This window comes from Erythrolamprus reginae, chromosome 1, assembly GCF_031021105.1.
Source record: "Erythrolamprus reginae isolate rEryReg1 chromosome 1, rEryReg1.hap1, whole genome shotgun sequence".
In the NCBI taxonomy this organism is placed as follows: Eukaryota; Metazoa; Chordata; class Lepidosauria; order Squamata; family Dipsadidae; genus Erythrolamprus; species Erythrolamprus reginae.
The window spans coordinates 270,085,100-270,111,529 of record NC_091950.1 but is presented as its reverse complement, the minus strand read 5'-3'; the positions used below and the strand labels follow the sequence as shown (position 1 = coordinate 270,111,529).

The 26,430-nt window shown below is 43.5% G+C and overlaps 1 protein-coding gene across 3 annotated transcripts in view; it reads left to right on the top strand.

Moving 5' to 3' along the window:
* Nucleotides 1-1,586: 1,586 nt before the first annotated feature.
* ELOVL5 (ELOVL fatty acid elongase 5) overlaps nucleotides 1,587-26,430 on the top strand; it is a 67,015-nt gene continuing 42,171 nt past the window's right edge. For 2 of the 3 annotated variants that reach the window (XM_070732995.1, XM_070732996.1), the window contains exon 1: nucleotides 1,587-1,912. The gene's annotated coding sequence lies outside the window, so the exon portion shown is untranslated. The remainder of the gene's footprint in view (nucleotides 1,913-26,430) is intronic. The other variant, XM_070732994.1, reaches the window with a different exon arrangement.

The window sequence follows — 26,430 nt, the reverse complement described above, 5'->3', positions numbered from 1 at the left end:
GCTTATGTGAAATAGTACAATGCTCAAAAAAAATAAAAATAAAGGGAACACTTCAACACAATATAACGCCAAGTAAACTTTTGCGAAACCAAACTGTCCACTTAGGAAGCAACATTGACAATCAATTTCACAGGCTGTTGTGCAAATCCAACTTTGTACAGAACCAAGTATTCAACGAGAATATTTCATTCCTTCAGATCTAGGATATGTTATTTGAGTGTTTCCTGTATTTTTTTGAGCAGTATACTGTATAGTTCTGCTTGAGCAGGAGGCTAGACTAGAAAACCTCCAAAGTCCTCTCTATTCCATTCACATTAAATTGTCGTACTTGATGATTCCTGACGAATGTACTATAGCTTTTTATTTTATGTACACTGAGAGCATATGCACCAAAGACAAATTCCTTGTGTGTTTAATCACACTTAGCCAATAAAGAATTCTATTCTATTCCATTGGCATTCCAAGGCAGGAAACATAGGTCGGCAGCGAAGCAACCAGCTTCAGCTCGCACAATCGGTTTGCACGTGTTCACGTCCTTGCACACACGTTTTTCTGCCACTACAGTGCAATTCTGTGCCGGCTTCGATCCTCCCACTTTTCCTTTCTTTTCTTTTAAAGCGGCTGGCAGACGTTCGGTGCACTCGAGACCAAGTCGCCTTTTGCAACCGGCGTAGTTTCCCGCGCTGGGGCTTTTGGTGGTGGTTTTTTTTTTTTGCACGACGCCTCTTTTGCCACCAACGAGTTGCATCCACGCATTTACTTAATCAATTTAGGGAGGGAAGGAGGGCTTTGCATCGATTCGCAAGTTAGGCCAACGGGCCGGAGTAACACCAGATGCTAAAAAAAGAAGAAGCTAGCAGTAAGTTGCCTTGGCACGTACAGCATTAAGTTGTTGTCCCTTGACAAATGCACCTTGTCTTTTTATGTACACTGAGAGCATATGGACCAAAGACAAATTCCTTGTGTGTCCAATCACACTTGGCCAATAAAGAATTCTATTCCATTCCAATTGTTCTGTTATATTCTATCCCAGCGATTCCTAGGGTTTGTACGAACGTGCCCTGGCCCGTGCAAGGCGTGCAATTGCTGGTACCGATTTCTGCACACACACACACACACACACACAAACACAAGTTAGGTCAGGTGCACTCATCTCTTTGCTCCGTTTGCCAACAGCCGACTCCCTTATCCCTGAAACCTTTCCAGGCTGCCCCAAAGTTGCTCGCTCCCCCCAAGAGACACCTGGAACCGCCGCTTTGCACCATTCAGCTCCCCCTGCCGTCTTAAATAAAGGGCAGCGAAGGGTGCAAACATTTTAAAAGAGCCGTTGGGCAAGCGTCGAAACAACTGCAAGCCGAAGGAAAGACGACGGGACAAGTCCTCCTGAAAGCATTGCTTGCAAAACGGTGCATAAGCTTTTTTTACCCCCGCCTTTTTATCTTTTCCCCTCCCGGGACTTTCCATTGTCTTTTCAAGTCCGCCCCCCCCCACCTTTTTTTTTTCTTCTCCTCCTCGCGCCACCTCGGCGTGACGTCACAAGCCCTTTTCCCCCACCTTCTTCTTTCCTTAGATCCCTTCCCATTTTGCCTCCAGCCGCCCTCGCTACGTCACCGTCGGCCCACCATTTAGCCGAGCTCGCGCCCTCCTCGCCTGCCCCTTCGTTCCTCTCCACGAGCGGGGCCGGAGGAGCCCGACGCCGACGCCTCTGCTTCTGCTGCCGCCTAGCCTTATAGACCCGCCCCTGGCCCTTCCCCGCCTGCCTCTCTCTCTCTCTCTCCCCCCGGCGTGCCAGGAGCCGCTCGACTCTCTCCTCCACTCGTTGCCGGGAATCCATCGCCCGCCTTGCCCTCTAAGTTGCCCCGAGGGACGCCTGGAAGGTGAAGCCCACCAAGCGCGGAGGAGCCAAAGCCAGGTGGGGCCTCCGGGGGGGGGGGAAGAAGGGAGACCTTGTGGGGGGAGGATGGGCGTGCGGCTGTTGATATGCCGGGGCGGATGCTCCGGGCTTCCGATCCCTTCTTAGCCGGGTCCGAGCATTGCATCCGCCGCGCCGGCTACTTCGGGGGGACGAGCAAAGCTGCCCGCGGTAGGGTATCTGGAGAGCGCCCGATGCTGGGAAAGGGAAGGGCGGGAGGGAGTTGCATCTCCGCCGACAGCCACCGAGGGCTTCGGAATGGAAGAAGCGGGGAGGGTTTGTGTGCAAGCTGCCGTGCGGTGCTTCGCTGCTGCTTCTCCCTTCTTTCCCCGCCCCGAAGGCCCTCCGGGACACGGCGCTCCACGTGCGTCCGCCCTTCTTTCGCTTCTTATTCTTTTTTTTTTTTACCGTTATTGCCCCACCAGGGATGGCAAAAAAAAAAAAAAAAGAGGCGGCCTAGGGCGAGGGCTCCCCCCCCCCTTGCCCCTGAAAAAGGAAACCAGTTGCTTCTTGATTTGCTCTCCTCGGCCGGCATTGCAACAAGTACTGCACTGCATGCGGCGGCGCGTCTGGCTGGCACTTTGGCACGCGGGCTGGTTTTTTGCACACTTCTTGGACCACAATTCCCAGAAGCCTTTTTTTTTCTGGCTAGGGCTGATGGGAGGCGAAACCGAAAACAGCTGGAAAGGGGGAACTGGATTGCTGCTGAAAATAGTGCGGGGTGGTGTGGTGGATGCAACTGTAGACTTTTTTTCCGTGCGCTTTAAAGCAGAGGTCCTGAAACTTGGCCACTTTAAGACTTGTGGACTTCAACTCTCAGAATTCTCCAGCCAGCACAGAATTCTGGAGAATTCTGAGAGTTGAAGTCCACAAGTCTTAAAGTGGCCAAGTTTCAGGACCTCTGCTTTAAAGGGTGGGTTGGAGCAGATAGTCTTGAACTGGAGACTTTCTGGAGGGGGAAGTCTTTAGTTACAGCTGAACTAGGTTTTGCAATTACAGTAAACAATTGGATGGTGTTTCCTGTTCAGGCCAAAGGATGATCACCAAGGGCAGGGGGTAGGCAAAATTGGCTCTTCGATGACATGTGGACTTCCACTCCCAGAATTCCTGAGCCAATCATGCTAGCTCAGGAATTCTGGGAGTTGAAGTCCACATGTCATCGAAGAGCCAACTTTGCCTATCTGCTTATCCCTGCGCCTGGGGTAGTGTTTTGTCAACTGGGTGGACTTCCAACACATTACAAATTTTCCCAGCCATTTATGCAGGCTGGGGAACTCTGGGAGTTGAAGTCCATGCAGTTTAAAGTTGCCAGATTAAGAAATCTATAGTATTCCCTATAACAGTGATGGCGAACCCACAGGTGGCACACGGAGCCATATCTGCTGGCACACAAGCCGTTGCCTTAGCTCAGCTCCAATGTGCATTGGAAGTCTTTGGAGCCTGGGAAGGGTGAAATATAGCCTACAGGGCCCACTAGAAGATGGGAAACAGGCTGTTTCCCACCTCCAGGGGGCAGGAGAAGCTGTTTTCACCCTCCTTATGGGCGTGGGCATTCGCGCCTGTGCGAAAGCACAGATGTATGCTGTTTTAGTACCTAGGGAAAAAAGGTTCGCCATCACTGCCCTATAAGAATAGCAATAGCATTTTATATACCGCTTCATATTGCTTTTACAGCCCTCTCTGAGCGGTTTACTGAATCAGCACATTGCCCCAACAATCTGGGTCCTCATTTTACCCACCTTGGAAGGATGGAAGGCTGAGTCAACCTTGAGCCAGTGGTGAGATTTGAACCGCTGACTTACAGATCTACAGTCAGCTTCAGTGGCCTGCAGTACAGCACTCTAACTGCTGTGCCACCTCAGCTCTTAATGTACATACATATATTCATGTATGAGCTGAATGGTTGCCTGCACCCATTCAATCACTCGGCTCCTTATGCAAGTCATTGGGCTTTTCCAGGATTTATATACATGTAGTCCTTGACTTGCCACCATTGATTGATTGATTGGATTTATATGCCACCCCTCTCCGAGGACTCAGGGGGTTTACAATATATAAAGGAACATCCTAAATCCAATTAGTTTAATTTAATTAATCTAAAAACCTAAAACCATTTAAAAAACTTTCATTCCCATTCAATCAACTAACTTACAATACATTCATCGGCCATGGGGCTAGTGCGTAGTGGCCCCAAGTCTAGCAGCATACATGAGTCTTCAGACTCTTGCGGAAGGCGAGGAGATTGGCCATTCAAAGTTGTAAATAATTAGTGACCATTCAAAGTTACAGTGGCAAAAAATATTACTTAAGACCAGTTTTCATACTTAATGACCTTTGCAATATCTTCATAGTAACATGATCAGAATTCAAATGCTTGGCAATTGGCATGTGTTTATGTCAGTTGCATTGCCCTTGGGTCATGTGATCACCATTTGTAACTTTTGCAGCTGGCTTCCAACAAAGTCAATGGGGAAACCCAGATATGCTTAATGGTTCGTTTAACTGTGGCAAAGAGTTGTAAAATGGGGCAAAAGCTCGGAAGAGCTGCTTTGCTTAGCACAAAAATTTTGATATTAATTGTGATTGTAAGTCACAATGATTAATTTTCCTTGACTCTGGCAAATATTCTTAGTTAACCAACACATTTAGATTTCAATAGTATCCACATTTCCCTGGATTGTGCGCCAATGATTGACAAGGAATTGCATTTAAATGTGCATATTGCTGCTTTTTGAAACTAAAAAGTATCTAATTTACTCTGTGGTTACGGATTGGATAATGCCCATGTTAAGTTTTGTTGAGCTCATGTTAAGTTTTGTTCAGATATCCAGCAAACATTGTTCTATGAGCAACAGTACTTGTAAAACCTCATTTGTTGCTCAGATTGCAATATCCATCAGTCAGAAAATGCAAAAAGGTTTTCCTTAAGATGTACCTATGGAAATGCAATAGAGTTAAATTAGTCAGTCAGGCTGTGTGATTTAAATGAAGGCAGATACCATCCCTGCTTTCCAGCAAGGAAGAGTTCTTGATTGCATCAAGGAGTTAGGCTGCTTTGAAAAGAAAATGTGCTCTATCCCATCTCCAAAAGTGAATTTATGCATTTTGTAAGTCTGTTCTACTTAATTGGGGCATTATAATGATTGCGGGTTGGAGGAAGCGGGTTAATTTTTGAAGCAACAACATGGTTTATTTTTTTGGTTGGCAGAATTGTATATATAGCTTGGAACAGATGTGTTGGTGCAGATATATCAACAAACTGACAATTTGTCTTAAGATTTTATGTTTAATTGAAATAGTGTGATTATCATTATTTGATGTACAAAGTCTCTAAATTAATTTAAGATTTACAGAAATAGTCTGCCCAAAAGGGTAGTACCACATGTTAAATATTAAGTTGCTCTTGTTAGATTAAAAGATAGAATTCTCTCTTCTCGGAGCTTAATTGCACCTGGACTCCTGCAATGCAAAAAGTTTGGAACTGCATGAATCACAGTTTTGTAGTTTTGAAAGGAAATACCATTACTTAGTCAGCAAGAAAGCATGCTCTCATGATATAAGATCTGTCCTGACTTTTTTAGGAAAAAATCTGCTGATTGTGGAAAGTTTATGTCAATGAAAGAAGAGACCAGTAAGATAATATAGACTTGAGCGCTGATCTTGGGGTCCTGTTACACCATAAACACCAGAATAACAATATTGCCTCTTGGTTGCTACTGTACTTGCCTGTAGGTAAGAAAAAGCACAAGAATTATTGTAATGATGAGATAAACTTGTGATAACAGCAGACTTTATGTAGTCTTATTCCCAATAGTTCTAAAGATACCCCACAAGTCATGATGACTTCCATATTATTTGTGGATGGCTTCCATATTATTTGTGGCTGGAAAATGATACTTGGATATGGTGATGGGCACAAGGGCTCTAGCTGCCACCTTATCTCAAAAGTGTGCAATCTGTAATCTGAGGACCATAAGCACCACTACAGATTCATTTGTACAACCCATCTGTCCAGATACTGTTGACCACCAGTAACAAACCAACATTCTCTGCCTCATTCTATCAGTTTGATGTGTGGGTTCACTTAATTTGGTCACATTTATTTACTGTTAACCTGGTGATTTATGTATACATAAATGTCAACTCTTCAAGATTGTTTGGCCCAAGAAGCAGACTCCACAAGAAGACTCGGTACTAGTGGTGGGTGTGGGTGTTGAGTTAGGCACTTACAACAGAATCCTGCAAATCTGATTGTGACTTTTCTCCTCTCCTCCTCACATCTCCATTGAGTCAGGGAGGAGCCAGCCTAAGGCGTATTGTTAGGAGTAAGACTATTGTGGGAGTCTCTTCCTAATTCTGCCTCCTTTCTCCATGGTTCAAGGAATGCTTTTTGTTTTTGTAATGCCTTGTGAATATTTCCTCAAGGTCATCTCCAAGGTCTCTATCCCAAACAAAGAAAGTTGTTCTTGAGCTTAAGGTAGGTGGAAAAATAGTAATTCAACAGTTAATTGCAAAGAAATTACATCTTTGTTCCTGTCACCCTTTAAAGCATTTTGTGTGGCCACACCCTCTTTTCTAGTGCAGCTTCCAGCATGATGTAGCCCTCAGCTCAAGAACATTTGCATACTTCTGACCTACTTAGAGATTTCTTTCAGGACCCAGATGATAGCAGGCAGCTTTAAAGATCCATGGTTGTTTTCTTTATCAAAGTCATTATTTTAGATTTCTGTCTTTCATTCTCAAAAAAGGAAGATATAGGGTTTCCTTGAATCTATTTCTGCATTTCTGTTTCCTATCTCAGTGCCCTTGCTGCTAGGGAGCAACTTTAAGATAGTACTTGGAGTAGTTTAGCTACTGAGGCGAAATTACATAATCCCAAAGTGATTATTATTTGCATAAAACTTTCATACAGGTTCAGAAGGAAATGGTGTTTTTGTCCCAGGTAATTACCAGCTTTGCAGTTGCATAATCCCTTTCTTAGAAAGAAACGGTTTCATTTCCATGAGCCTGGCTTTGGAACAAGAACAATTAATAACATGGTATATGGTGCAAAATGTTTAGCATTTATCTAATGCCAAACGTATTAGATAGAATTGCACGGTATACTGATCAGGTAGGCTAAATAAATAACACAACTATAAGTGTAATGATTTGAGAGAATAAAAATCTTTACAGTGTATAGATCGTGTGAATAATTTAATTTGTTGCATTCTATTTGAATGTTAGATGTTCTTTATTTTTTTGGGACTTAATTTAGAATAATGTGCTTTGAGCTAATATTAACTTGTTATACATTTTCTTTCTATACTAATGACAGCAGGGGAACCTTTTAAAGAGATCTGCCTTCTCACAGAATATAAAATAGAAATGAGGCATTTGAAATACAAATTAATATTCTGGCCTACCTGGATTTAATAGAAAGAATTTGAGTAGTTTTCTATTGCCAGTGGAAAGACATTTCATCCTCGCATAGACATCAAATAAAATGTAGACTAGGACTGGTGAGATGTGAAGAAGAGGAGAATTGCTAAAACTCAGGCGAGGGATGAGCTGTACTCTGTTTCTGTACAAATCAAAGTCACTTTAAGCCTTTGAATTTCTGCCAAGGAATAGTGAATGTGGAATTTAAAATGTGATCCTTTCTAGCGTTGAAGCTTATCCGGAACTGCCAATAGCAGTGCCCCAGATCTCCTAAATTGCTTTGTAATGCTCTGGGTATAAATAATAATATTGACTTGACAAGAATTGGAAACCAGATGACAGTACTTTTGGAAATCTACGTTTGATTCAGATTTGTGCTTCATAGTTCGGAGGTAGTGAAAGCAGACACAGAGGAGGAAGTAGGGAGGGAGAAGAAAAGTGAAAGAAGACTTAAGGGGTATTAGGAACTGTAAACTCTGTCAAAGCACTTGCATGAAATAATTTTAATCAGGCTTCTCTTTACTACCTTTTTACAACCAGGTTTTCCATGAAGTTTTGGTGCTAGCAACAAGATTCGAGTGGTCCTTTTTGCAAAATAGTAAAAAATGGGATTCGCTACAGGTAGTTCTCAACTTATGACCACAATGGAGCCCAAAATTAATGTTGTTAAGTGAATCTTTCTTGCCAGGGTTGTTGACTTAATCACTCCAGTTGTTAAGTTAGTGTTCACAGTTGTTAAGAGAATCAGGCTTCCCCATTGACTTTGCTTGCCAGAAAATCGCAAAAGGGGATTGCACAAGTGCAGGACACTGCAACGGTCATAAATAAACGCTAGTTCCCAAGCGGCTGAATTTTGATCACATCACCATGAGGATGCTGAAAAGTGATGTTCAGTGCTGTTCTAATTTTGAATGATCACTGAATGAACTGTTGTAATTTGAGGATTACTTGTACTTCTTGTCTTTTTTAATTGAACCCTAGTTTCCCCCCCCCCTTTAAAATGGTATTTTATTTAGTCATATTATTTTCAAATTATTTTTCAACTTTTTGAACCGCTTGTCTTCCTTGAAGAGGGACTCTTTGCACAATACCATAAGTCAGGGTCCCAGGAAACACCCCCAACAAAATAAAACTCTGAGGCCTCAAAGCTCCAATTTATTATAGATGTGATGTTGGCATATCTGGGGAAACCCAAATCTTGAAAACTTCCAGGGTTTGCCCACTCAGTTGAAAGTTCACAACCCAGCCCCATGCCCATAAGCTCATCACATAGTCCAATCAAATCTTTCCATTCAACTGGACACAGTCTCCACGCAGATGAAGGCGTTTGTCCTTGAGTAAAGAATTTTGTTATGATTAACTGTCTACCGCTCCAACAAAAAAATATTCCCAATTTCCCAAGCTAAAATATGTGGGAGCTGAAATAAACAGAAATAATGGCTTCCCAAAATGACATCGTATGTATGTACTGTATGTATGTATGTATGTATGTATGTATGTATGTATGTATGTATGTATTTATTTATTTATTTATTTATTTATTTATTTATTTATTTATTTATTTATTTATATATTTAGAAACATTGGAAGACGGCAGAAAAAGACCACATGGTCCATCTAGCCCTTATACTATTTCCTATATTTTATCTTACAATGGATATATGTTTATCCCAGGCATGTTTAAATTCAGTTACTGTGGATTTACCAACCACGTCTGCTGGAAGTTTGTTCCAAGGATCTACTACTCTTTCAGTAAAATAATATTTTCTCATGTTGCTTTTGATCTTTCCCTCAACCTCAGATTATGGCCCCTTGTTCTTGTGTTCACTTTCCTATTAAAACCACTTCCCTCCTGAACCTTATTTAACCCTTTGACATATTTAAATGTTTCGATCATGTCCCCCCTTTTCCTTCTGTCCTCCAGACTATACAGATTGAGATCATTAACTCTTTTCTGATACGTTTTATGCTTAAGACCTTCCACCATTCTTGTAGCCCGTCTTTGGACCCGTTCAATTTTGTCAATATCTTTTTGTAGGTGAGGTCTCCAGAACTGAACACAGTATTCCAAATAAATTTACAGTGATCCCCCGATCATTGCGAGGGTTCTGTTCCAGGACCCCTCGCAATGATCGGTTTTTCGCGAAGTAGCGCTGCGGAAGTAAAAACACCATCTGCGCATGCGCAGATGGTGTTTTTACTTCCGCCGCAGCAGCGAGGAGCCGAAGATTGGGGTTTCCCCGCCGCCCACGCAAACTCCTCGCTGCTGCCGCGCCCCGCCGCTTGTCCGCCGCCTGCCTGCCCGCGCGCCTGTCCTTCGCCCGGCCACCCGCCGTTCGCTCGCTGCTCGCCCGGCCACCCGGGTTCGTTTGGCTTCGGGACATGCCGGCGGCGACGTTTTAAAACAGCCGCGCGGCTTCCCAACTGAGTCCCGAAGTCAAAGGCAAACTTCCGCATTTGGCTTCGGGACTCAGTTGGGAAGCCGCGCGGCTGTTTTAAAACGTCGCCGCCGGCATGTCCCGAAGCCAAACGAACCCGGGTGGCCGGGCGAGCAGCGAGCGAACGGCGGGTGGCCGGGCGAAGGGCGGGCAAACGGCGGGCGAGCAGCGAGTGAATGGCGGATGGCCGGGCGAAGGGCGGGCGAGCGGCGAACGGCGGGCGAGCAGCGAGCGAACGGCGGGTGGGCGGGCGAAGGGCAGGTGGCCGGGCGAAGGGTGGGCGAGCGGCGAAGGGCGGGCGAGCAGCGAGCGAACGGCGGGTGGCCGGGCGAAGGGCGGGCGAGCAGCGAGCGAACGGCGGGTGGCCGGGCGAGCGGGTGCTGGGGGGGGGCTTCTCGCCCTCCCGCCAGCAAGAGGGGGAAGACCCAGGGAAGCCGCCCAGCAGCTGATCTGCCCGGCGCCATCTACGCATGCGTGCCCATAGAAAAAAGGGCGCGCATGCGCAGATGGTGTTTGTACTTCCGGGTTGAAAAATCGCCATATAGCCGTTTCGCAATGATCGGGATCGCAATACCCGGGGGATCACTGTATTTATTTATTTGATTTTTATGCCGCCCTTCTTAGACCTAGGGCGGATTACAATATGTAAGCAATAGCACTTTTTAACAGAACCAGCATATTGCCCCCACAATCCGGGTCCTCATTTTACCCACCTCGGAAGGATAGAAGGCTGAGTCAACCTTGAGCTGGTGATGAGATTTGAACCACAGGTCTACAGTCAGCTTCAGTGGCCTGCAGTACAGCATTCTACCTGCTGCGCCATCCCGGCTCAGTGTATGTATGTATGTATGTATGTATGTATGTATGTATGTATGTATGTCTTATAAAAATGTATAATAGATAAGGAGACTTCAAGATTGTAATTACTGATTCTGAGTGACTTATAGTTTTAAATATCTTTAAGAGCTCTTGGTGAAGCAGAGTCTTTTTTCATATCTTATAAGTATGACAGTTATGGTTCTGTGAAGGCCTTACATTACCTCCTAACTTTAATTACTTTATATGCCATCCATCTCACTTACACTGAAATACACAAGCTTGGGAACAGGAGCCGGGATATTGCAAGCATCATAAATACATGCCAATTGCCAAGTATTCAAATTTTTGATCATGTGAACCTGAGAATTACTGTTGTGAGCCGCCCCGAGTCTTCGGAGAGGGGCAGCATACAAATCTAATGAATTGAATTGAATGCAACAGTGGTGTGAAAAACTCTCATAAGTAACTTTTTTCAATACCTTTGTAACTTCGTACAAATGAATAGTTTGTTCAGCTATTACTAAATGAATTGTTGTAAATAGAAACTACTTGTACAGTTCAAATAGAAAAGGCATTGTCTGAGCAGATGATGTCATCTTTTTTCAAAGGGAGTTTGAACCAAGAGTAAAGTGTATTCTTAAGGATGCGTTCCATAGAATCAACATTCTGGGAAAATAATGTTTGATGCATAAGAATACCGAACAAAATTCTATTTCGGGAAATGTTATTGAAATAATGAACTCTCAGGCTGATATTATTAAAAGATGATTATCGTATATTCTGCACTACAATGTGCGCTGGTGTATAAGATGCACCAAGATTTCAAAGAGGATAAGTAAGGAAAAAAAGGTTTTGTCTTCCCTGCCCCCCCCAGGAGCACTCTGCAGGTTTCCCAAACCCACTGCGTGCCCCATTTTTCAGAAAAATGGGCCTGTTTTTCACCCATTTTTGTAAAAAATGGGATGGGCAGACCATTTGGGAGGCCCGCAGAGTGCTACTGGGGGAAAGCAAAAAAGCCCTCTGTTTGCCTATTTTTTTTACAAAAAATGGGGTTGTTTTTGCCTTCCTCCAGCCCCCGGGAGCATTCTGCAGGTTACCCAAACCCTTTGCACATCCTATTTTTGCGAAAAACGGGCCCATTCTTCACAAAAATGGGACATGAGAGTGGGGCGTCAGGAGGCCAAAAATTTATTCACCAAATGCAAAAATTGTATTTGGTGTATAAAATGCACCAACATTTCCACCCTCTTTTAGAGAGGGGAAGGGTGCATTTATACTCTGAAAAATGCAGCACCTTTATTAAGTGTAAAACTTGAGGTGATATCTCTTTCTTTACACAAAAGTTTATATATCATCATGCTAAAGCATATCTTCTTTACCTTAAAAAAAACTTTAGTATTTTAGAACTCAGCCATGGGAATTTTTAATCCATGGTTTGGGGGCTTGTGCAATGTGTGGCTGGCTATTTAATTTATATGCCACCCATCTCTACCCAGAGCCACTCTAGGCGGCTTACAATGTTTATAATAATAATAATAATAATAATAATAATAATAATAATAATAACAACAACAACAGCAACAGCAATAATAATAATTTATTAGATTTGTATTATTATTATAACATTATTATATGTTGAATTGTAGCACATCCTTGTTAAACCAAACCATGCCACAATGTGCAATGTGAGCCAAAGTGTGCATTTTGTCAGTAAGCTGTACAGGTGAAACTCAAATGAATTTTTGCACGATATTCTAATTTTTTATTTCAGTAATGCAGCTTAAAAGGTGAAACATAATACAGTGATACCTTGTCTTACAAACTTAATTGGTTCCAGGACGATGTTCGTAAGGTGAAAGGTTCGTAAGACGAAACAATGTTTCCCATAGGAATCAATGGAAAGATGATGAATGTGTACAAGCCCCAAATTCACCCCTTTTGCCAACCAAAGCGCCCGTTTTTGCGCTGCTGGGATTCTCCTGAGACTCCCCTCCATGGGAAACCCCACCTCCGGACTTCCATTGCCAGCGAAGCGCCCATTTTTGCGATGCTGGGATTCCCCTGCAGCATCACAAAAACACAGAAGTCCGGAGGTGGGGTTTCCCAACGCGGGGAGCCTTTGCCTGGCAACGGAAGTCCGGAGGCGGGGCATCACAGCGGCGGGCTCGTAAGGTGAAAATAGTTCAGAAGAAAAGGCAAAAAAATCTTAAACCCTGAGTTCGTATCTCGAAAAGTTCGTATGATGAGGGGTTTGTAAGACGAGGTATCACTGTATATGAGAGAGACTCATTACATGCAAGGCAAGATATTTAAGCTGTGATTTTTCCTAATTGTGATGATTATGGTGTACAGCTCATGAAAACCCCAAGCCCACCATCTCAGACTATTAGAATATTACATACAATCAATAAAACATAGAAAAACTTTGGGCCTCTGAAAAGTATAAGCATATATACTCAGTTTGGGCCCCTTTTGCAGCAGTTATTGCTTTAGTGTGGCGTGGCATGGAAGCTATCAGCCTGTGGCACTTCTGAGGTGTTATGGAAGACAAGGATACTTCAGTAGTGGCCTTCAGCTCTTCTACACTGGAAACGTTTGCATCTCATTTGGAAACCAAGGACCCAGAGCATGGAGGAAGAATGGAGAGGCACACACTGCAAGATGCTTCAAGTCCAGTTTGAAGTTTCCCCAGTCTGTGTTGATTTGGAGAGCCATGTCATCTGCTGGTGTTGGTCCACTGAGCTTCATTAAGTCCAGGGTCAACGCAGCATCTACCAGGAGATATTGGAGCATTTCATGCTTCCTTCCGCAGATGAGCTTTATGGGGATGCTGACTTCATTTTCAAGCAGGACTTGACACCTGCTCACATTGCCAAAAGCACCAAAATCTGGTTCAATGACCAGGGGATGACTGTGTTTGATTGGCCAGCAAACTGATCTGAACCCCATAGAGAATCTGGGGCATTGCCAAGAGTAAGATGAGAGACATGAGACCGAACAATGCTGAAGAGCTGAAGGCTGCTATTGAAGCATCCTGGTCTTCCATAACATCTCAGCAGTGCCACAGGCTGATAACTTCCATGCCACGCCTCATTGAGGCAGTAATTGCTGCAAAAGAGGCCCAAACGAAGTCCTGAGTACATATGCATGCTTATACTTTTCAGAGGTCCGATATTGTTCTATGTACAATCCTTGTTTTATAGATTGCATGTAAAATTCTAATTTTCTGAGGTTGCAGATTTGCTGTTTTCATGAGCTGTACGCTATAATCATCACAATTATGACAAATTACTGCTTGTCTTGCATGTAATGAGTCCTCTCTTACATATTAGGTTTCACCTTTTAAATTGCATTACTGAAATAAATGAACTTTTCCATGATATTCTAATGTTTCAGATTTCACCTGTAATATCATACATAGGTTTAGTAATGGGTAGGTTGCGTTACAAAAGCATGGTTTACAGTGAACCCTCGAGTTTCGCGTCCTCGAGCATCGCGAAAGGGCTATTTCGCGAGTTTTCAACCCGGAAGTAAACTCCACCATCTGCGCATGCGTGCCTTTTTTCTATGGCCAGGCATGCGTAGATGGTGGAGTTCCCCAGCTGGGAAGCTGGGCGGCTTCCCTGGGTCTTCCCCCTCTTGCCCCGGTAAGACCCCAGCGGCGGCGCGAGCAACGGCGTGGGCGGGCGGGCGGCACGCGCGGGGACACCCCAGCTCCGCTCCCCAGCTGGGGAGCGGAGCTGGGGTTTCCCCAAGCGCGCGCGTGTTGCTGGGGCCGCTCCCCAGCTGGGGAGCGGAGCTGGGGTTCCCCCAAGCGGGGGCGCGTTGCTGGGGCCGCTCCCCAGCTGGGGAGCGGAGCTGGGGTTTCCCCAAGCGCGCGCGTGTTGCTGGGGCCGCTCCCCAGCTGGGGAGCGGAGCTGGGGTTCCCCCAAGCGGGCGCGGGTTGCTGGGGCCGCTCCCCAGCTGGGGAGCGGAGCTGGGGTTTCCCCAAGCGCGCGCGCGTTGCTGGGGCCGCTCCCCAGCTGGGGAGCGGAGCTGGGGTTTCCCCAAGCGCGCGCGCGTTGCTGGGGCCGCTCCCCAGCTGGGGAGCGGAGCTGGGGTTTCCCCAAGGGCGCGCGCGTTGCTGGGGCCGCTCCCCAGCTGGGGAGCCGGGGCAAGAGGGGGAAGACCCAGGGAAGCCGCCCAGCTCCGCTCCCCAGCTGGGAAGCGGCCCCAACAACAGCGTGGGCGGGCGGCACGCGCGCGGGGAAACCCCAGGCGCGAGCAACGGGGTGGGCGGGCGAAGGGCGGGCTGCGGTGGAAGTAAAAACACCATCTGCGCATGCGCAGATGGTGTTTTTACTTCCGCACCGCTACTTCGCGAAAAATCGATCATCGCTTGGGGTCCTGGAACGGAACCCTCGCGGTGATCGAGGGACCACTGTATTGCTGAACTGGCAGATTGTGATTTATTTAGATTATGATTAAACTAAATACAGTGTTCCCTCGATTTTCGCGGGTTTGAACTTTGCGGAAAGTCTGTACCACGGTTTTTCAAAAATATTAATTAAAAAATACTTTGCGGTTTTTTTTCCCTATACCACGGTTTTTCCCACCCGATGACGTCATATGTCATCGGCAAACTTTCGTCTGCCTTTAATAAATATTTTTTAAAATAAACTTTAATAAATAAACATGGTGAGTAATAATCTGAATGGTTGCTAAGGGAATGGAAAATTGCAATTTAGAGGTTTAAAGGGTTAAGGGAAGGCTTGTGATAATGTTCATAGCCAAAAATAGTGTATTTACTTCCGCATCTCTACTTCGCGGAAATTCAACTTTCGCGGGTGGTCTCAGAACGCATCCCCCTCAAAAAGCAAGGGAACACTGTATAGCTTAATGTTGGGTCTGGCAGGATAAGATACATGTTATCCTTCGATGGCATTTACTGACCTCGGGGATTTTAAAATAAAAATATTGAAATTGGAAGAAACTGGAAATATTGGCTGCTTATGTAAAATGTCACTCAGTACCTGCTAACACGCATTAGATTTAAATGCTCTTTTCAAAATATTGTCGGTAACCAAGATAATATATTTTCTTGCTCTAAAACAGTTCTTTGACTGGAATTTCATCTGGATTATCAGTAGCAGTTTGTTTTCTGTTTTGTTGCTGTTGAGTCCAATTTTCCACTTGTTTTAAAGCTGCAGGAACTGGTAGATGTGACTATCCCATAGTAGCACAATTTTTCTTACCTGCAGGTAGCTAATGTGACTGATTATTGTGATTTTATTGCCTTCACATTTTCTCCTTAACAATAAATGGCAAGTTTGTACTTCTTAATTATGCTTCTGTGGTGTGAGTATTGTTTTTGATAAGTCTACCTTTCTGTTTAAAAAAAAAACAGCATGCACTGTCTTGTGGTAGCTGTGATATATTGACTATTCAGTAGGTGTCCTAGGACTCTTTGTTTTGCTGTGATTCACTAATACATCTGCAGCTCTGAACATTATAACAAATAACAGTGTTTCTGTTGAATAAATTCATTGCAGAGAATTTGTTGCATGTTCTTACCCTGATTTTTAGGGTATGCAGCACTTCAGATTCAGTTGCAAAAAGGTGCTTCAGAGAACACGGGGTCACAGACAGCAGCATCCATCTATTGTACAGCTCATAAAAAGCTGCTGTGTTTTTTCTGGGATCATGCAGCTATTCCCAGGACCATTTAGGATACAGGGTCCTAAACCTTCTACCATCATGCTTCCTTTTATATAATGATAATTGTTCTGCCATTTTTTGTAAAAATAAAAATAAATAAAAATAAAAAATCTGTAAAAATAAAAAATGATGGGATTCCGGGGGCAGAGCTTTGACGTCACGTATACCGGCTGGTTGCTAAGCACGCCAAGGTGATCACTTCCTGGATTCCATCCTCCCTCCATTATTCTAGTGTCGCCCCCGGAATCCAGGAAGTGATCACCTTGTTGTACTTAGCAACCTGACGGTATATGTGATGTCAAAGCTCCGCCCCCAGAATTCCTTCGTGGGATTCCCCAGCTCCTTTTGTGCCTCCCAACCGGCTGACAGCTCCCCGGTGTTCGCCTTCCTCCGGTGCCCGGCTCCTCCTCTTCTCAGCAGAGGACAGCCGGGTGGTGGCTTTCGCGGCGTTCAGCACGAACGCCGAACTTGAGCACGAATTTTTTTAAAAGTTCAGGTTCAGCATGCCAAACACCGCAAAATTCGGTACGGACCTGAATTCTGTGTGTTCGGTTCACCCAACACTACTAATCATATCCGCCACCTGCTTTTCAAGCAGGAGCTGTGGATTTATGGATTTGGATTTAGGTCCAAATTAGAGGCCATCTAATTCCCTGAGAAGGAAATACGACTCATCTAGAATTAGAAATAGAATTTCCTTGAAATACAGTAGAGTCTTGATTATCCGTCCTTTGGTCATTTGATGACATTCCAGATTATCTGATGTTGTGGCTGCTTGGGGACGTGGTTGTAGGCCCCCAAACATGGCAGATGCAACAGGGAAGCAGTCCCCAAGGACTGCTCTCTGCGAAGCCTCAATTGGGGGGAAGAGGAGGGAGAGCCACTTCTCGCCTCTCCTCCATACACAGCTCTCCTGCGGGCACTGGCCAGGAGGAATGCGCTACCTAATCCTCCCAATGCCCCGTTCTCCGGCTGCCTTTCCACCCCTTCATGCCGTTCCTCTTCTTGCCTATCCGCTCAACGGCCTGCTTAAGGCGCCTAATGCCCCGTTCCAAGCAAACCAACCTGGCCGCCCCGCACTATCTTCCAGGCAGGAGGGTGATGCCGAGAGGAGCTGGGGCGGGGGAGGCGCAGGCTGTTGTGGAGCCCACACGGGCAAGTGAGCTGGGAGGAGCGAAGAGGAGGGCAGGAAATGTCTGTGCCGGCAGTGGCGGCAGACTGGGGCAAGCAGAGGAAGGAAGGAAACCGCGCGGAAGTTTAGAGAAGGGTGGACGGAATACCCATCGGATTTTAGTAGTTTACAGTAACTACTACTTGAAAGTCAGTAAGCAGTTTCTGAAAATACATGTCATAAGTGTGTGGAGAGTTGGATTCTTCTTTAGTTTGTATCTCCTGAATTGCTTTATTCCAGGACCTCTGGAGACCTATTTATTTTTCTCCTGCCTTGATTTTGAGTCAGATCAAGGCCACATACAGTAGAGTCTCAAGTATCAGACATTTTCAGCTATCCAGCTATCTCCCGCCTGTTGGATAATCAAGATTCTACTGTACTTAGACCCACAAACCTATTGCCAGTCCTTTTTGAAAGGATGCATTTCGTCTGTTCCTCCCCATTTAATCCCTGGTAGCCTCAGTTCCATCTCCTTTAGTCCAGGGATGAGATACTGTATACCATATTTTTCAAAGTATAAGATGTGCCTTCCCCCCTCCTAAAAGGGAATGAAAATCTGGGTGTGTCTTATACACCAAATGTAGCCCCACCCAGCCTCTGAAATGGAGCTTTGCAAGGCTGAAAACAACTTCTCAAAGCAAGCTTTGTAAGGCTAAAAAGCAGCCTCGCAAAGGGAGCTTTGCAAGGCTTAAAACAGCCTCTGAAATGGAGCTTTGCAAGGCTGAAAATAATCTCTCTAATGGAGCTTTGTAAGGCTGAAAAAAAAGCCTCTGAAATGGAGCTTTGCAAGGCTAAAGCAGCCTCTGAAATGGAGTTTTGCAAGGCCTGAAAAAGCAACCTTTCAAATGGAGCATTGCAAGGCTAATATACCGTATTTTTCGGCACCCTAGTTTTTGGGGAGGAAAATAGGGAAAAGAATCTACCTACCAGGTATTCGTCTGGCTAGCGTCCTTAGTCTGGTCAGTTTCAGCACATTATTTTATTCCCTAGTTAGGGCTTTTTAAAAAATTTATTCGGAAAAAGTAACAATGAAAGAGCTTGCAAGCCAGTAAGAGCTGGCAACATCATTAGCACCTGGAAAGAAACATTCAGAGCAAGTAAAGCAATGAAAAAAAAACAACCTACAAAGACCAGGCTTGGAAAACATTCCTTGCAGAGAATAACAATGAAAAAGCCTGCAAGCCGGTAAGAGCTGGGAAGGGGCTAGAAAGAAACATTTGGAGTTAGTTAGAGTAATGGGTGAAAAACCATGCAAAGATTTAGGACTTGGAAAACATTCTTGCAAGAGAGTAACAATGAAAGAGCTTGTAAGATAAGAGCTGGGAAGATCGTTAGCAGCTAGTTAGGGCTGGGGGGAATAAAGCTGCATTCAGAGTATAAGACACACCCAAATTATCTGCTTTTTTAAGGGAGCAAAAAGGTGCGTGTTATACTCTGAAAAATACGGTAACTGTTCCAGGCTGAAAAATATAATATATTAGAGCAGTGTTTCCCAACCTTGGCAACTTGAAGATATTTGGACTTCAACTCCCAGAATTCCCTAGCCAGCGAATGCTGGCTGGGGAATTCTGGGAGTTGAAGTCAAGATATCTTCAAGTTGGAAAACACTGTATTAGAGTATCATCAACATTTGGATGGTATGGAATGATCTTGTCAATGGATGACTGTAATCAGATGTTCAAAAAGAAAAGGGCAGAGAGATGGGCATTTCACAGTAGAGGTCTCCAGGTAAATCCTCTGTCACTGTAACCAGTTGAAATCAAGGATAGTTCCGAAGGTTACCTTGCCTGATGGTTTTTAAGCGGCTGAAAAATTAAGGAGGACTAGGAGGGTCCAATTCATAAACATAATCCACAAATGGAACCATTCAACAAACTCTTAGTCTTAACTGCTGGCCCTAAGTGAGAATGACCTGTATTAAATGTAGTAATTAGTAATTTATCTGCAATATCAGCTGATTGTATTCTTCCCCTGTACATAGTGCAGTCAAGGTTTGATGGAATTTTGTATAATGACCTCTTTTGTATAATGCCCGAATGTAACATTCATCTGTAGTAAGGTTATGAAATTCCTGAGATTTTCTGCTAATCTGTGCAAGCTTTTAAATGTCACGGAATATAAAGAAGCAGTAAAGTACATAAGTGCGAACAGTGCACCGATGTGCTGTGTAATAAGCATTGTGTTGCTCAGTTACGATCGGTGTCAATTAACTATTTTCTCTCCCTACCCTCTCCATATCAGTTTGGACTTGTGTTTTAAAAATTCATTTTTCATTGGTCTAACGAAGAAAGACCTCTTTGTTAGGCTTTCTAAGCAGCATACATTGTCCTTTTCTGTGTGGTACAATTTTATCCTAGAGATATTGTTGAGTTCCTAATAGAGAGACTTGGCAGTCTTGCATCAGTGAAAATATTCAAGTGGGATTTGTTCCGACTGCACCATTTATGCAAAAGTGCTACGCTGGAGCCTTTATTGTACGGATAGAAGCATATTGTTGCTTGTAAATAATTTTTTTCAGATTTTACATGGCTTCCTTAAAATTGCTCAACTCCCAAGAACCACTGGAGGCCGGGGGGGGGGGAGGAGAAACGTGCAGAGGTAGAAAGGAAGAAGTTAGGGGGGGAAATGAAAAAACTTGTCAGAACTTATCCAGTCTAAATTTAATCTGTTCAATGTTGCATGCATCTTTATAGGGATAGGATCTGTGATACTGAGTTGAGCATACACTACATGGTGCTCATCCTCTCTGTCCTTGTTAAACATTATTTTAATTAAAATATATCTTTAAAAATAGGGAACTGGCAGGTTGCAAAAGAAAGCAGCCTCTAATAGCATTTTTTTTACTGTGTAACACAGATGATTATTCAAACAAATTCCAGTAGAAATATTTACTGGAGTGATAGATGATTAATTCCACTTTTTAATAGATTGACCATGCTTCTCTGGCAGATATTTTTGTGAAGAGGCAAATGTCCCATGATATCTGCTAAGGGTGGGTTGCCAAATGTTTTCTTTCATTGATAGTTGTATAAATTACCATACTTTGAAGTGTGCCAATTGGCATGCTTAACCAAGGTCCTCATAGTGGTATTTGTTCAGAGCATTCTGGTTAGAACAACACTTCATAATTTTTTTCCTTTCCTTTCCTATGAGAAAGTCCTTTTTACCCAGTGTAGGTAAAACATTTTTCAATCAATTTAAATGCCCTTGTTGTGGACATTACCCAGAGAAAAACCACTTTTATCCAGTTTTGGGTAATTTACCAGATTTGGCGAGCGTAGAATTTAACCAGCTCAACTCAAAGTTTCAATCAATCAAGCAGAAACACACCCCAGATTTTGTAGGAACAATCAGTAGTCTTATATTTTTCCTCTGCCTTCATAGTGACTTCTTGCAAGAACTTACCAGTTCCCCGCCCATCAGAAGGTTGGGTCTGTTTCACTGTGGTTTTGATGAAACTTTGCATGGTTTGTTTGTTGTTGTTTTTGTGTTAACTTGAGCATTGCCTGTACCTGTACAAACATGCATTGCTGAAGTTCAGTAGTTGTCTCAATTGCTTAATATTTTGTTACCATGATCTCCAAATGAAATGTACTTTCATAATAGCAGTCTAGTCATTTCTGACTTGAAGTGGTAATATTGCACTATGTATTTTGCAAATTTTATGTTCTCTGTTCTTCCTCCATAGTGTGTTATCTGACCATTATCCAGCCCTCGATCAGCATTCATTGTATCTTATCTATCCATATGTTTTTTTCTTGGTGAAATACAGAAGTGATTTACCATCACCTGTTGCCCACTACAAAGTGATGGTTTGGCTGGTGTCATTAAAGTAATCATCTACTCACATCATCTTTCAGTACTCTTGTTGGATAATATAGGTGTGTAAGCTGGGATGACCATCACCTACTCAGCATACCTACTTGGCCTTCTTCATTCGTCCAGCCCAGGACCAATCCCACCCTCACAAATGGGATTTGAAGTGGGAATGTAGCTTCATTTCCCATTAAATATCCACATGAGACAATTTTCATTGGTAGACTACTGCTTTACTTCAACTAGCAGAATAACACAATTGCTTTCCTCAAAAGTTCTGTTAATGAGGTGTACTTGAGGATAATTCCTGCTATGCTTCTCTTTGAATAGGTGTCTGTTTATTCTAGGCATTAGAGAAAATATTGTGCTTTGCAACAGATTCCCTCTTATAATTTCACTCTTCACTAGCTTCTGCTCCCCCCCCCCCCCTTTTTAATGGAATTTAAACTCTAGTACAGTGTTTCCCAACCTTGGCAACTTGAAGCTATTTGGACTTCAACTCCCAGAATTCCCCAGCCAGCAAATGCTGGCTGGGGAATTCTGGGAGTTGAAGTCCAGATACCTTCAAGTTGCCAAGGTTGGGAAACACTGGTCTAGTAAGATTGAAAAGTAGTACGCTTGGAATAAATAGCAGGCTCGAGTTTCAGATTTTTTTTTGTACCTCAGAAACTTGAAGGCAGATCCACAGAAACATGGACTTTGACCTGTCCTCTAAGAACTGCCTGAGAGATTGATGATTATGAACCACCACGCTGTTTGCTGACCTTGAAAAAAGGGAGCCATTTAATGGATAGCTTTAATGCTGATCTGTTTTCAGGGCAAAAGTATTATCCTCAGAAAGCTCATTCTGCTCCTTTAGTATATTTATAGTAATACCTCAGGTGATACCCAAAGTTAGAGAGATTTCGGATGAATAAAGGTTGCTGGCTCTGCCTATGTTGACCTTGAAATTTCCACTGGTTTTGCTGCCTTCAGGACATACTTGAGGCCTTGGGTTGTGTTGAGGAAACCTTTACTTTACCTAGTGGGTTGACACCTACAAAGCCTCTTGTGTACTGAAAATAGCCAGGCAAGGTTTATGTGTTATGTTCTTGGGTAAATGCTTGTAAACTAAAAAGCATTGGAGGAGTGTTTTGTACTCCTCCAGAAATCACTTCTAGCTTCTACAAGGAATCGAGGAGGAGTATGAATGAATCAAAGCCATTTCACACAGCTCTTAATACTGAGCCATAATGTGGTTTGTTTGGTTTTGGCTTAGAATGTCAGCTAATGGCTTAGCTAAGAAAAGTTGTGGATCATGTAAGCAGATAATCCTTCTTCAAGAATCACCTTTCCCTCCCCTCCCCAGGAGTTGAAGTACAGGTAGTCCTTGACTTATGACCACAATTGAGCCCAAAAATTTAGTTGCTAAGTAAATTTTGTCTTTTTTGCCCCAGTTGTTAAGTGAATCTGGCTTCCTCTTTGATTTTGCTTGTCAGAAGTTCGCAAAAGGGATCATATGACAACAGAACATTGCAACTGTCATAAATATGTTACCAAATATCCACATTTTGAACATGTGATCACATGCTCCAATGGTTGTACATGTGAAAACAGTCACGTTTTAAAGTTCTATTGTAACTCCCAATAGTCACTGAGCAAACTGTTGTAAGTCAAGGACCACCTCTAGCCAGAATGCCAACATCTTCATACTTTTATAGCAGTATTAGAACTGCTTTTACTCTTGCCCATATGTTCCATGACAGCCATAGTCAAACCCAAGTTAAAGGTATATCTGTGATTTTTAAAAAAATATTAAAGAGATGTTGTCAATTATAATTTTATAATTCAGATACTTGAGATGGAATAATCACCATCTGTTACAATTAACTCGTGAAGACATTTTATATTTTGGTTTTTCCACTCGTTTTGGTTCTTACTTGGAAATAACCTTCACTGCGTGATGGTTTTTACCTCTAAATAAGCATGCACAGGGATTGCCATATGGATCTTATGAATGGTTCAGTTTTACCTTTTTTATTCTCATGTTTTATATGCAAAATTGGTATCTTGGTTATTATGTGTCACATTTGTTTTGTATTTCATTTTTTTTCCATAAAAAACAAAAAGACAAAACCTAACATCCCTTACCATAATTTTGGAAAAGGACACCAGTTAATGTGCTTCCTCCTCCAAATTCTTCAGCAGATATTGATTTAAAAAGGAGAAAAATTAGACATTGAGGAATATTGTTTTCCATATATGCTTTGTATATAGTTATTTTGTTAATCAGTGGTACATTGCACTTATCTCTCACCTGCAGTGTAAATAGAGTAGGCTACTAGTAGTTGGCTTGCATAGAGACTGTAGTTAATTGAACATGAACATGAAGTTAAAATCGATGCAGAAATTATGATACAAAGCTTTCATTGCAGCCCTGAGCATACCTCTTATTAAAATAACTATCTACATAAAATACCTAAACTGCAGCAAATTGCTGGCTGATGCTGATGTGTTTTTATAACAGGACCAGATCCATATAATGTATTAGATTTTGCAGCTTAAATTAGAAAAGGTTATAGCCACTTATCATATTATTAAGGCTAAAGAGTTGCATATCGTTTAATAAAAGCATAGTACTAACCATGTTGGATACTGGCATCTGGGCATCTGGTCTTTCCTAATCAAGGGGAGAATATACATTTATCACCAATAAAACAAAGTTTTATTGAATAAGGCCTGATATTCAAGGTTCTTTTTGAACCTTCAGTCCTCCTTCTGAAATATTAAGGACAGTGGTGAAATTCAAAATTTTTCTTTACTGGTTCTGTGGGTGTGACTTGGTGGGGTCATGTGATTGAGTGGGTGTGGTCAACTTGACATCACTCACGGCAAGGTAAGGCGGCACTATCCCACCAAGCCACGCCCACAGAACTGACAGAAAAACTCAGCCAAGTCTTCTAGCGTTCATCATGGTTGCTGCTCACCTCCTTCTCATGTTTGCTCTGTGTACATGAGCCCGAGAAGGAGGCAAGAAGCAGCCATGTTGAAGGCTGCAGGAGAAAGATGCCGAACCTTTCTACCGCACTTTGCAGCAGAGCTGCTCGGAAGGCAGCTCCTGTGGCCACCTATCCCTTTATAGTCCCCCCCTCCTCCTGTGTCTAAGTACTTTAAATAGTCTGGCAGTGGTCGCCTTTGGCATAAAAGTGACCGCCTCCGGCTGGAGGCTTCTCAGTGCAAATGGCAATTGAGCCTCGCTGTGGACCCCCCCCCTCCCCAAGGTGCAAAGGTAGGTGAATGAGGCCGAAGGTGAGCAGATGGTGTGCAGCCGACGGCTCCAGGCAAGGTCAGAGCCGGAAAATGCTGCATTCCCCAAACCGGCCAAGGTTAGCGGCAGGCAAGGCCAGCGCTGGGCAATGGGGCATTCATTGGCTGACTTGGGCAATGGCTCTGGGGCTTCCAAGAATAGCATGTCTCTGAGTTCAAGGTGAAGGGCAAGTAGGTGGCATGCATTCCTTCCTTTTGGTAAGCTGAGCCGGCAAGCCACCGTTGTAAAATGAATCACTTCAATTTTTAAATTAGTAAAATGTTTGTTAAGTGAATCTGTCTTCCCCATTGACTGTGGCAAAAAGTTATCACATGACCACAGGACATGGCAACTGTCACGTGATAAGATTTTGCCACTTGCGAAGTGGCAGATGCTAAGTGGTCGAATTCTGATCATGTGACCATGGTGATGCTGCAACACTTGTAAGAGTGAAACATGGTCATAAATCACTTTTTTTCAGTGCCTTTGTAAGTTCGAACAGTCACTAAACAAAGAGTTACAAGTTGAAAACTACTTAGCAGAGCCAAGATGAATTTTAGTGCTCCCTACTCATCTGACTTATCTAGATTTCCCACCCTCTACCTCCATTATTTCTTGCAGGTCTTCTCTATATAATTAAAGTAGAATTAATGCCACTGGTACCAGTCTCAAGCAGAGAATAAATGACAAAGGCATTACTAGCCTCGTGGAATAGATTTAAGAGGGACTGCCAGTTCTCAAGAATGTACAAATATAGTTCAGAACAGAGTCACACAGAGGCCCAAGCATTTATGTTACCAAATAAAGGTCTAAAGAGGAAGTGCTTTGAGGAAAGCTTAAGAAAATGGATAAAATGTTAAGTCAGGCAGATGTTTTGATATAACCATCTCAAATGTTTTGTATGTGTTCCTAATAAAACCCTAAGAAGAAATGTAAACTTAAACAAGGTTTTTATTACTGATTTGGTGAAACTTAGCAGAATGAGCCCTGAATTACTACAGTAGTTGCCACATAGTGAGGAAGAGATTGCTAATCAGGGATAGTATTCGACTGGTTCAGGCAAACCAGTAAGGGCGATTTGAATTGGTTCGCCGAACCGGTAAAAATCAACCCTGATTGGCCCCGACAATGCCAACCCAGTTGCTGCTCGCCCCTCCCGGCCACTCATCCGGCCCACCCCACATGTTGCCTTCGTCACGCGGCCCAGCTAACCGCCTTGCCGGCTCAGCTCAAGCTTACCAAAAGTAAATTGCTTGTAAATTTTGAAAAGATATGTAAGTGTGTATAATTAATGGTTTGCAGTTATATTCACATCATTTGAGTAGATTTTACAAATATAGTATAAATATGACTCCCAATATAGAATACAGTGATACCTCGTCTTACAAACGCCTCGTCATACAAACTTTTCGAGATACAAACCCGGGGTTTAAGATTTTTTTGCCTCTTCTTACAAACTATTTTCACCTTACAAACCCACCGCCACCGCTGGGATGCCCCGCCTCCAGACTTCCGTTGCCAGCGAAGCACCTGTTTTTGCGCTGCTGGGATTCTCCCGAGGCCTCCCTCCATGGGAAACCCCACCTCCGGACTTCCGTGTTTTTGTGATGCTGCAGGGGAATCCCAGCAGGGGAATCCCAGCAGCGCAAAAATGGGCACTTCGCTGGCAAAGGAAGTCTGGAGGTGGGGTTTCCCAGCGAGGGGAGCCTCAGTGAAATCGCAGCAGTGCAAAAACGGGCGCTTTGGCTGGCAAAAGGGGTGAATTTTGGGCTTGCACGCATTAATTGCTTTTCCATTGATTCCTATGGGAAACATTGTCTCATCTTACAAACTTTTCACCTTAAGAACCTCGTCCCGGAACCAATTACCG